This window comes from Heliangelus exortis, chromosome 12, assembly GCF_036169615.1.
Source record: "Heliangelus exortis chromosome 12, bHelExo1.hap1, whole genome shotgun sequence".
NCBI classification, from domain to species: Eukaryota; Metazoa; Chordata; class Aves; order Apodiformes; family Trochilidae; genus Heliangelus; species Heliangelus exortis.
Window position 1 is genome coordinate 4,125,994 of NC_092433.1, and position 12,820 is coordinate 4,138,813.

Genomic DNA, 12,820 nt, shown 5'->3' on the forward strand with positions numbered 1-12,820 from the left:
CCCAGTCTCTCAATCTTTCTCACATCTCTCTAAGCACACTATGCAATACGCATCGAGTTGAAATTTTGGTATTTTTTTCATCTACTTGGTCTATTTGTATTTAATATTTTCTTAGCACCACTATACTCTTAAGACCCAAAACCACATGGGGAGAGAAGGGAGAGTGGGCCAGGAGAGACCTTTACTGAAAAACAGTTTCTGTAAAACACTTAAAGGCAGAATAAAAACTAGGCTAGAATAAAGGCTACACTGTAAACAGCTCAAACCTATACCAAAGAGAGAAAGAATAGGCAGTAACTGTCCAAGAGGAAAATGAAGATTTGAAATAGATGCCCATTCTTATCTACTATTTAGCTGTGCTATTTACCATTTAGCTGTGCTAAAATGATGAAGTCCTTAATGTTCACTGCTTATAAAGAGACAGAGTAAATGCAAATAAAGGATGACAAAGGAAAATTTATACAAGAGCAGTGGGTAATCAAGAGCCAAAAAAAGGTTTGAGGGACTTCCAGTGGAAAAGAGCAAATTGCAACATAACAGCAAAAAGTAGTTCAATCCTAAAGAATGTTAAGAATGAAAGATGGAAGGCTCCTACCTTCAGCCTCACAATTATATAACTAATATCTAAAGGATTTTATCAACTTCTTAGCGTTTTCATTATATTCAAGGAAATTTCTGCTAGCTTTGCAGTTTAAATAACTTTATCTGTAGCTTAAACAACATTTGCAATTGTGCATTGAGGCAGGTAAAGCATCAAATGGTTCAACTTGAGTTATTTTTGAGAAAAGACAGTAATTTCCTATATCATATCCCATGCATTCATAGGGTATCTTTCACCTATGAGAAAGTGAACAACAATGTACAGAGTAATAGCCAACCAATGATGATACACTGCTGTTCAACAGTCTTTCCACAGATCAAGGCAGTTCACTATTATCAGACAGGGAGAAAAACTGTCAAGAAATCAAAACAAAGAGAGGTTTCATATAAATCCTTCCAAGGATCTTCCCTTACTACTTATTCTTTGTATAAGTAACTACATTCCTCTAATAAAAATAAAACAAGACAACATCAAACTATATATATTCCATCAAAGCTTTTCAAACTTGAATGGGTTTCCCTTTTCTGAAAATCAGTCAGGTCCCTACAGGACAGTTAACAAATTTCACCAGAGGATGGCAGCCTATTGTTACCAATAGAAGGAAAAGGAATTCTGAAGAATAAATACCGAAGGCTGTTAGTGCACAGCAGTAGCCCAGTGAACTGCACAATTACTGTTTAAGCAGAGTAGCCTATTTGGATACTTCTGAAGACCAAGTTCTATGTCCTGCTCTGCATCATAATGTGCCAAAGGATGAAAAAGTTTCATCTCTGAGTCTTCCCCTGCCTCTTTTCCCAGTGTCAAACAGAAACACAGAGAATAATATAGAAATTAAACACTGGCAAATAACAAACTTAATAGGATATTAAAAGTGTAAATAAACCAAAACACATATATATGACAAGCTATGGCAAGTGTGCACCATGCAAATCAAAGCATGAATTTAGTAAAACAGAACTTCTTTCACTTTCACATTGAAGATTTAAAAAATTAATCTTAAAGCACTAAAGCACTTCACTTTGAGATATGTTTGCTCTGCAAGCAAGACACCTAATGAAGAATAGTTTTCTAAAGATGCCTGTGCCAGGCAACCCTCCATCTTCCATCAAAAAATCTCATTCCACCTCATATCCTTATTGATATTAGTCCCACTGCAATAACTGCTTTACTTCTTATACTTTCTTCATAGCAATATATCCACAATTTGGAAGTATGGGTTCAGAATCAACTACTTGGTTCTCTGCAGATGTGTATAAAACTCAGAGACAATCTAGGTGCTCTCTTGTGCTGCTAAACATGTTAAAAAAGGTAAAGCGTTGATTTTTCTGGCTTTTTTCCAGTATCAATAGTGTCTTCCTCCTCAGCCCAGCTGTCAATTTACATAAAACCTTAGGAATTCACTTTATCTGGCAAACTGCCTAAAAGTGTCCACTATGCTCAGAAGTGTGAGGGAAGAGAAAAGGACAGATGGTCAGAGAAAGAGCAAAGCTATTTAGATATTGCTGCACAACCCCAGGAAAAATTGATGCAAAATCATAAAAGCACAATGAAGTATGGTCTGGATGAGCAGCCAGTGAGGTGGATTGAAAACTGGCTAAGCAACAGGGAGCAGAGAGGAGGATTCTAGTGAATTTCAGTTGGAGGCCAGTAACTAGCAGCATGCCCCAGGGGTCAATACTGGCTCCAATTCTGTCCAACATCTTCATTACTGATCCAGATGATAGGGCAGATTACTCTCAGCAAGTTCACTGATGACACAAAAGCAGAAGGAGCAGCTGATATGCCAGAGGGTTGTGCTGTCATCAAGGGACCTCCACAGGCTGGAGAAAGAGACCAACAGGAGCCTCATGCAGTTCAACAAAGGGAACTGAAAAGTTCTGTAGCTGTGGACAAACAACTAAATAATTTACCACTAAATGTGGTAAAGACTGGACTAGCTGGAAAGCAGCTTTGCAGGAAAAGGGGTCTGGTGGACAAGTTGAACCCTGCCCTGGTGGCAAGATGGCTAACAGTATCCTGGGCTGCTTTAGATGGAAAAAGCCATCATTCAACCTTCATTCCCAGTGTTGCTGTCACTAAGTTATTCCATGAACAAGGCATCTACAGAAGCCTGGATTCCTATGGATCTGAGTCGTACAAACCTCAGGTCCTTTCAGCATGTCTCTACCTCACCAACACCACCTCAGCATATTCTCCTATAGCTGCCTTCCACAGCTACCACCTGTTGGACTGCCAGGTGACAGAGCTAAAAGAATGCCAAAGGGTTCGTCAACATCTCTGTTTCATTTGGACATCTGGCTGCTTACTCTAAAAAGGAGACTATGTAACTGTCTTTTCCTCAGGTCAAGTACCTCTTTGGAGCATGCTTCAAAACTTAAAGATTGCTTCTTGGGTTTGTGGGATTTTTTCCCCCCTCCTTTCTGGGGACACTACAGGTCTGAGAAACAACAATGCTAATAGGAAACATATGGAAAAACCCTGGAGTAAATTAAAATCTGACTCTTATTCCAACTGCCACGTATCACACACCACTGTCTTAAATTATCTGCTAATATAAATATAAGATTTACACTGCATACCCAATGAATCACCTGAGATGGAAGACAGTGTTAAGTATAAAATAAACAGAAAGGCTCCCATTTAAGAGATTTCCAAAATTAATCAATATTTTGAAACAAGTTGGGATATTTCTCAAAGCTTGTGTCAGCCAATAAAAGATTAGCTCAACAGAGCATGCTGCCAACAGGCAGACTTGTCACACTTTTTCATATAAAATAAGACCAGTTCTGCTCAACTGAACAATACAATTCTGGAATTAACCATTATGCTGCTATGATTGCAGAGGGAATACCATACATACAGCTTTTCCTATGCATGAACACTTTTTCTGTCACAAATTCTTGTCCAAGAGAAGTTTGAAGACTATGGGATTTTTGGAGCAGCAGCAGCACTGTGGATGCAGTTTTAACAAGAACCCCACACATTTCCACACACAACTAAGTGTTGCCACACTCCCTGTGCATAAGCAGCAAATCCAACAAGCCTGGGTGCATTAGACTAACCCCATATATATGCCCAGCATATTTCCTATACCAGCGGCATTATGCATGCATTACTCACCACCTATATACAAAGGTTTCTGTCGGAGACAAGGGGAGTAACACTGAAATTAATATGCTCTCCTCACAATTACATTTTCAGTAACTATTAAAGAGCCGCATTCTCTCAAGTTCAGAAAAAAATCTGGAATGGAAAAAATCTCTAGTTGGCTGGTTGCCAAAGGATGTAAAATTTCTTGAGGGACAGAGAAGGAGCAACTCATGGACACAAACTTGCACTTGGCTCTGAATTGTTCTGCCTGTGTTACTTCCAAGTGTTTTTAGAGATGAAGACCAATGAAAATATTTTCTTTCCAGAAACACTCCTCACACCTTAACTCATTCATTTCTCATTCGTAGAAAAGAAAATTGGCCTGCCATTCTAAAAGATACTTCACCACCATTCTAAAAGATACTTCACCAACATTTATATCCTATTTAGGGCAGACACCCTACTATTCTTCTGTCAGCTCTATCTTCTTCAATCTTCTTTTTATTCTACAGGATGAAATAAGGAATTGACTGAATAAGTGACTCATGAGTCAGTAAACAGGGCCTAATGTTTTAGGAGGAAGAAAGCAAAGAAGCCACTTACGTACTAACCTGATGCTTGAATTCAGGAAGTGATAATAACCTAGTATTCTGCAAGAATAAGAAAAGCAACTGTCTACTCATTTCTCTAGCAGCAGTAGTGTAATGCAGCATAATTAGTAGTTGTTAAAGAAAATGTTAGCATCCAATTGGTAGAAATCAATAATTTCATTAATGTTTGCTTTTTGGAATCTATATTTTTTCACTTATATTTTATGCTAATATGTACGATTTCCATTTAGATATTACCCCACTGTAAATTATTTTCAATATTTTCTGTTTCCTCAAATACTAGATTATGCAGGGCAAAGAAGAACTTTAGTTAACTCCATTTCTAAAATGACTAGAATAGAAAAAAGAGTGGCAATTAATTATCAGACGGTTTCAGCAGCAAGTCAAGTGTTTGGTAAAGATGTGAAGGAGTTGAGGGCAGCCACCTTGCAGTCATAGAGAATATTAACATTTTTAATGGCAGCTGTAATAGTACTACTGGTTAATTCTGAGAGAGTTCAGTCTAATCACTTACAGCACCAAGACCCAATTAGAAAATCTTTTTCATTTATTTTTTAAAATAAATCATTATAGATATTTCTATGTTTGCTATAAATTGTTGAAGGCATTACCTCCACCCTCAAAAAGTGACTGGACCAGGGAAGAATCAGGTGTCAGAAGCATGACAAGGACACTTGCTTGATTCCCATGGAAGACCTGGAAATGCCTATCCTTATCCTCTCTAAAGAAACACCCACCAACATGAATGCTAGTTCAGCTGTCAATCATGTTCAAGTCCTCACCAGAACCAGCTTCCTGCCACAGAGTGCTTGGATAAAGTCCCTGTGAGACCCTGTCACAGCCAAGAAGCACCTGTGACTCACAAATTATTCAAACCTTTCAATGCTGTTACTTGCCATTAATCAAGACACATTTATTTTACACATCAGGCAGAATATAGGTACATGGACAAGTATCTTTCCCGAAGCAGTGGTAATATTATTTAAAGAAAAATGGAAAATTAAAAAAATGGAAAATTAAAATTAAATTGGAAAAAAATGGAAATTAAAAACAGAGTAACTGAAGGTTACATAGGCTGTATCTTTTCTTATAGGAGAATATGTTAGGGTACAGATGAATGACGTGGTATTTCTATGAAAGCTTCCATGTCCAGTTCTGATTGCTGAAAAATGGACTGCTGGCCATAATATATGTAATGCTGGCTGTGACACCAGCACTGGGTCTTGTGCTAAAATGAGAGGATTTATTCTTTCTAAAGAAGAGGGATAATAAAAATTAAGAACTTTATGCATGCTTTCCAATTTCCAGACTAGTGGAGAGAGCTGACAAGCTGCCTGGAAAAAACCTCTGCACCACAAAGCAAGACAGTTCTAAATACCTCGTGCTCTGGAATGTTCACATCAACTATGAAAAGAAACATATTTAATAGTGAATGTAAAAACAAGTAAGGATCTTAATTCTTAAACATGCTCAAAAGAGTAAATGAGAAGCACTTTCTATCACGTACAAGGGGAAAATTTCTGCTAATGCAAAACATTTTCCAGTGCATGACCATTCAGGAATTCCTTGGCAAGATATCTTAGAGACAATTACTCCTTATCCTTGCCGAAAAGTGCCTTTTGGCTATAAGCTTGGTTTGCAGATTGGATACAAACACAGGAACAATCTGAAGTTGCAGGTGCATTTTAAGAAAAATGCATTAAGTCCATAGCTATGAATGAACAAAACAAGCTAATGAATAAGGTTTTAAAAATTATGAAGACAGACTAGAATTCACATTATCTCCTTCAGGAATCTATCAGCTAAGGGCTTTGAAGTTAATAGCTCTGTTTGAAATAAATTAGTAGAAGTGCCTGCTTTGGAACAGACTCAGGGAATGAAACTGGACAGTTAAAGGTGATGCTAAGAATGCTCTCCCTTTGAGCAGAAAGTTTCCAGTCAACTTCACAGCTTAGGGAGAGCTAGAAGAGGCAGACACTCCCATCTTACATCACTCATATCACCCAAGTAATCACGGGTATACTATCTCAAATTAAACAGGCAATATCCCAGAACACCAGGTGGAAGAAAAAGACAGCCCAAAGTAATCTATCTTGGAACAACCAAAGTAGGCTGTAGAAAATACAAAGGAAAATGCAAAGTAGATTTATTAAACAAACTACACCATTACTGAAAATAACCATGTCAGTTGAAAACAGTGGCTCTCCTCAGAAGAGACTTATAATTTCATTCAATAGTCCAGGGTATTTTAGAGTAACCAGACAAAATTTGCTACGGATATTACTGCTTACATGAATTTAAAACTCCTGTTATTATGCCAGTATCAACTGTTTATGATCACTTGCTATTGTAGCAGCAGAAAGATTATACAATAAGGACTATTTTAAATAGTTCTGATAAAGACATTAAAATACATCTATCAAAAAAGTACACCTCCCTATTGCTAACACAGCAATAGATAAAAAAAAAAAAAAAAGTTACAACCCTTCCCCTCTATTTCTCTTTCAAAGACAATCTTCCATTACTGTAAATTGGTATTATAGCAGAACCACTCACACCCTTCTATTAGAAAAGCTTCTGTATTGCAAATTTGAACAAGCTAGAAGGTTTCACACTTAGCTCATGCTTATAAAGGAAATCAAGTTGCAATAAAAATATGTTCGTTGCACATTTACACGCGATCATTTAATGAGACCAGGGCTTCCTAATGTATTACAGCAAGATGCACAGATGCTTCTAGTAAGATCTGCTCTAAAAATCCAGCATATTACTATTTATTAGTTGAAGTTACTCTACAGCAGCCTAGAGGATTCCATCAATACAAGGTCAAAAAGTTCTTGTTCTTTCTGTCATTTATTCTATACCAGGATCCATCTTTGAGATCCAAATGTAGTTGCATTTGTCAACTAGTAATATGTTTCAAAGTTGTGGGTTTTTTAAAAAAAAAACAAACAAATCACACAAAAAGTACACAGGTTAACAATACAAAACCAAGAAAAATACAGAAGTAGAATGTCAGGAAAATATAATAATAAGCAAAGGAATGCTTAGAAGAAAGAACAAAAAGAGGGGATGTTATTCAACTCAGAGGCAGCAAATACATATATGTGGAGAAGATGTAGAAGATACAGAGAAAAAAAAATTCTCTGTATCCCACAGTACGGATGAGAGAAGATGACATATTTACATTTCAGAATAACAGGAAGCACCCAGTGAACCTACCACATGGCTTAGGAGATCCACTAATTTATATTGTTTCCCAGCAAAAATATAAGACAATTTCTGGGTTTTTTTCATTATTTTAGGACTGCATGGTCACCTGAAAATCACATTCTTGAAATGTAGCCACAAAACCTACACAAAACCATCTTTGATTTCCTGTTTAAATTCATGGTTGCAGCATGCATACTCAAGTTGTAACAGACTGATAAAAATCAGCCAGCAACCACAACCTGCCTTAAATTAGAATCATCAAAGAAAGTTAGTTCTTGATCACTACATGCAAAAGGTACATTCTAGCAAATCTTAGGAATTACTTTCCAAATATGCTTTTTTAAAACTCAATTGTCTTCATTTGCTCAACATCCTTATTCCTAATAGCTCCTAGCAAAACAAAGCAACACATATAAAACAGGCTGCATAAGATCAAGGTTGCCAGAGTTTTGATCTTGTAATACCACCAACTAAATAGAAAATAAGTAGAGACCACACAGCAAGGCTCAGGTCAGAGGCAATGGTAAGCCCCACACATGGCACAGCTCTGTCTTCCTTTCTCTTTTCAAACAGAGTGGGTCTTGTCTCTGCAGGATTGCTGATATGATTCAATGGCCCCTTTACAACGACCTTTAAAAATGCATATTCACACAGGGACAGGCTCCTAGAATGACCTTCCACTGAAGACTGTAAGAACTAATATTAATTGAGTGCTTTTATTAATATTAATTGGGGCAGAGGGCTTTGCAAGATCATTTTCAGCAGTTCAATATCTTGACTCACTGGGAGCTTTACACTTCAGGTTATATATATATATATATATATATATATATATACACAGGTGTGTTGGAACTGGATGATCTTTAAGGTCCTGTCCAACCCAATGCCATTCCATGATTCTCTATGAATTTTCAGATTAGTTTTGGCACAGGGTAAGTAAATCCAGCAGCCTCTACAGTCTTGATAATTGGTTACTTCTGTTGATAGCAAGCACAAATAAGAAGTGCCTTTGCAGGTCACATGTGAGTCAGAGGCTAGAGGTGACCTGCTGAGAGTTCTTGTAAACTGACAGTTAAGATCTAGAAATTAGGATGTAAAGAGCTTTATAGCAGCAGTGCCTATTATCTGACTTACAAGTGCATCTCAGTCCAGATTACACATCTTACTTCTGTTAACCACAGGCTTTATGGGGAACCAAATTACAGCTTTTAAACTTATTATACTTGACCATGTGCAATCCACTGTGCAATCACTTTGAGAAACAAAGTAACATCCCAAATTCCTATCTAAAACACAGAATTCCTTCAAAGTTGTTAAGTGAGAATTTTAAAATTTTCAGGTTTAGGCTTTTTTTGGGACATCTCATAGCAGGGCCAGACCTTAGCTGAAGAACTTTTTAATTCTAATGAGATCATGCTTCCAAGACTCAAGTTTTCAGTTCTAACTTACACAGCTTGGCTTCACTTGATTTCCTTTACTCCTTTATGAACAATATCCACTTTTTTTTTCCTTTCACTAGGCTTTCCACAGCTTTTGGAGGAGGGCAAGGTGCAGGGGGTAGGGAACAAACCAAAGAAACCCAAAGATCTTTTAAAGTAAAATGGAAAATACAGGGAAAAGGCCTAACAGTAAATTGTATTTCTTATATTTGGACCAATCCCATTGACCTCAATGCCACTGGTTATCTTTCCCTATACTATGAGCATTTTGCCTAAAACTCAGAAACTTAAAATTTTGAAGAATACTCAACTAGCTAAACAAACCTCAAATAGCAAAATGTTAAAAGAGTCTCCTTTCTTAAGCCTTCAGTTCAGAACCAAAGTTGAAAAAGCTAAGAAGTCTCGGAAGTTGAATTCAGTTACTGAAAGTGGTAACATTTCAAACAAGTTTGGGTTAAGAAAATAAACCAGATTCAAGCTAACCCTGACTTCTAGCTAGATATACATTTTACATTGCATCACATCTGCATAAATAAAATAATGAAAAAAAAAATTAGAAATCCAACAGTAAAAATAAGTCCTTATGAAACAGGGTTTAAAACTGAAAAAAAAACAAACTGAAGATTTAATAGTTCTGTCACAGCCTTTGCAACAAGAAGTCTTACATGATGTTAAATTTAATCCACTCATTTTCCTCCCTGTAAGGAAATTCCTACCAAACCTCAAACCAAAACTTAGAGCAGATCAAACCACAAAATTTGACCAAGATTGCAAAGTATAGATTTCTTTGTATCCAAGATAGCTCAATGCAACAAAAAAGGAAGTGAGCTTGAATATACCCCATGGCTAGAGCTGCATGATCTGCTGCAGTTAATTATGTTTTGAATCACAATCTTGACTACATTTGTTCAAGAAGAGAGACTCTTTTGTTCTGCCACCAGGGATTTGTAAATGCAACATGAGATTATAATCTCCTGGTAGGCTAAGAGGATTTAGGACACAATCTGTGGTTGAAAATGATAAAAAAATTTCAGTTATGAACTTAAAATCCTAATTTTCTTCAAATTTTGTCTTTAGATAAAATAGTTTTAATTTCTACATATGTTATATTTACAACTGTTAATATAACAGAGCTTCCAAAAATTTCCAACATATTCTTTGTTGAGTTTTAAAATTGTTGAAAATTTTTGGCAGCAAATAACATTGTACTAATTGTCATAACAATCTTGATGGTTTTTTTTTTTTCACTCACCATTATGAATGTGTTTAATTATTTTAAAAACTAATCATTTTGCTGTCTAGTATTATTTCAATTTAGTGGTAAAATCTAAGTATTCGACTATTTACAGTACTGGTGATTAAGGATTACGTAGTTTTAATTTCTCTGTTTCAACCTCTCCCTCACATCCTGCATGCTCTACAAAAATACATGGCTGCTTTATTTCAGTTCCAGTATAGATAACTGCCAGCTTACTTTTGATCATGGCTTCTGATGCTTTTCATTACAACCAAAATGTAAGAATCATGCATTATTTGTTTTTTCTTAAAAATGTTCATCCTCAAGTGAAGCTGAAAGGTTTCCTCAAGGAAACCTGAAAAGGTCAAGCAAATCATCAGCTTCAGGAAACTTAAAGACAAAGAAGAAGGGAACCTTATTATTGCATTATTTTCTCAAACATGGTGACTCAAAGGCACTTCTGATTTCTTAAGTACCGGATTCTCCTTTTTTAATAAATGTTGAAATAACGTAATACTTACACCAAACACAATACTAACTAGATGCTGTTGACAAATCATTCAATTAATCCAAAACAGCATCTCAGTTCAACAGAAAAGGTCCTTTTTCTCCAATTTTGCATATATAACAGTAAGTACCACAGAGTAGCAAAAGCAGATAACTATGCCTTTTTTTCCCTCTTAAAAGCTATGAAAAATATTTTTTGTTTATTAAATGGTTTATATCTTTTGTCATGCTTGGTTTTTTTCATAGGATGATTTATAGTTTTCCTATGCAGCTTCTCAAAAACATGTTGGAAAGTTATTGTGAATCCTGAACTACACCTTCAAAACAACACAGAGAAGCAAAACACCACACCAGTGTTGTATAGTGTTCTGTAGATGTTTTTACTTTGAGAAAGAAAATAGGATATTTGAATTGTAGAGGGAAAATAAAATATAAAACAGAAAATCTTCATAAGAGCTTTTTCCATAGCACATGCTTTCCTCAATCTTGATAAGGCTAATTTTACAGTTTCTGAACTATATCCCCCAGAGAGCAAATCCTTTACGTAACTGAATCATTGTAGTTGAAACCACGCTCTGAACTAATGACCTCTCAAATACTTTTTTGAAGTCTCTCTCAATTTTTTAAATGGGAATTGGTAACTCTGAAATAGTCTTCCAAATATTTCTAAAGTGATTTTAACAAAAGGAGAGATTTCTTCACAGATTTATGATACAGCATCCACATTAACTGATGATGTGGCACAACATTTTTTTTTTCTTTCTTTTTTTTCCCTACTGGCAAATCAGAAGGCTATTATTTTGCTTTGCCTTCCCACAAGACTCCTCACCACAAAATATGGCTTGGAGAGATCTTTTGTTCCTCCAGCTGTGTTAGGCCATTTCTGAGATGATTTCACCAGCAGAGTAACTTGCTGCCCCTCTACAACTTGAGCTTCACAGACATCCAAAGAGTAAGTTTTCCTAGTAAACAGGAATAAACTGAACTGATTGTGCTATTTTTGTACTTGAATAATTCATGCATGTTATAGAATTTTAGCTTTCAGCTAGTAAACTGCATATAAATACAGTTACTCAGTTTTGAGTTTATTACAGGTGGTAGAAAATCATGCATTTAAGATTTTGTATTTCTTTTAAACTAAGTATGAAATTTACTATACTGTGTGCCTCTGACTTGCTTCCCCCATTTCACATTACATGATTCTTTGTTTTAAAGCTAGTTAAGTTCTTGGAAGTATTTCATGCAGAAGTGCTCGTATCTCAGTGCTTTGAGACATGACCTGCAAGCCTGGCAGGGCAGTCACTAATCTACCAAAAATGCAATCAACTACAACCAAGGTACAAAACAAACCAAAAGAGCTCAGATTCTCTCTCTCTCTCTACATGAACCCAGTAAAAGACTTTGGTACCTATCACATCCCATTCCATCTAAAGTGATGTGTCGTGTTATTCTCCTTGCACTGTCTACCTGGCACACAGATTAATTGCATGTAGGCCTAAGTAAGCTTCTACCTCAAACTGAGCAGGATTTTCATGAGCTGCTCCTCCTGGTTCCTGAGGACTACTGTGAAATTATTAATTGCAAAATATTCTGACTCCTCAAGATACAAACCAGAAAGTGAAGCTAAAGTTCTGGACTGAAACTGAGAAGTATTAACAAGAACCAAAAGAAAAACAAACAAAAGCATTAAATAGACATGGGAGGACAGACTGTGAAGGGTCTGCTCAACAAAAAAAAAAAAAAAAAAATCAAGTTGGAGTATTTAGAAACAGATTTCATACAAGACACCACCAGGTCTGACTAGAAGTCAGAAAGGGTTGTCTCAATATACACTGCCTGAAATACAAACACTAATTAATTGCTTCTGAAGCACAGCACTGATTTTCCCAACTCAGCAAATGTTTGCAAACTTTATAAGAATTGTGCATTTATATGATGCTTACAGTGCAAGGCTTCTCTCTGTATAGACATATTTCTGCCATTTACTTAGATGAGTTCAGACATCTGATGATGCTGGAGGAGTATCAAGATCCTGGCTTTGCTGAGGACCTACTTACAATGGGGTTTCAAATAGCTGAGCTGCTGACTCCATTCAGGTGTCCTTTTAAGAGTTTTAACCAGT

General features: G+C 36.2%; 1 protein-coding gene across 1 annotated transcript in view; it reads right to left on the reverse strand.

Annotated features, from left to right (window-relative positions):
• The window catches only part of CENPP (centromere protein P), a 121,342-nt gene that overhangs the window by 70,573 nt on the left and 37,949 nt on the right, over positions 1–12,820 (reverse strand). The gene's annotated exons all lie outside the window — the stretch shown is intronic.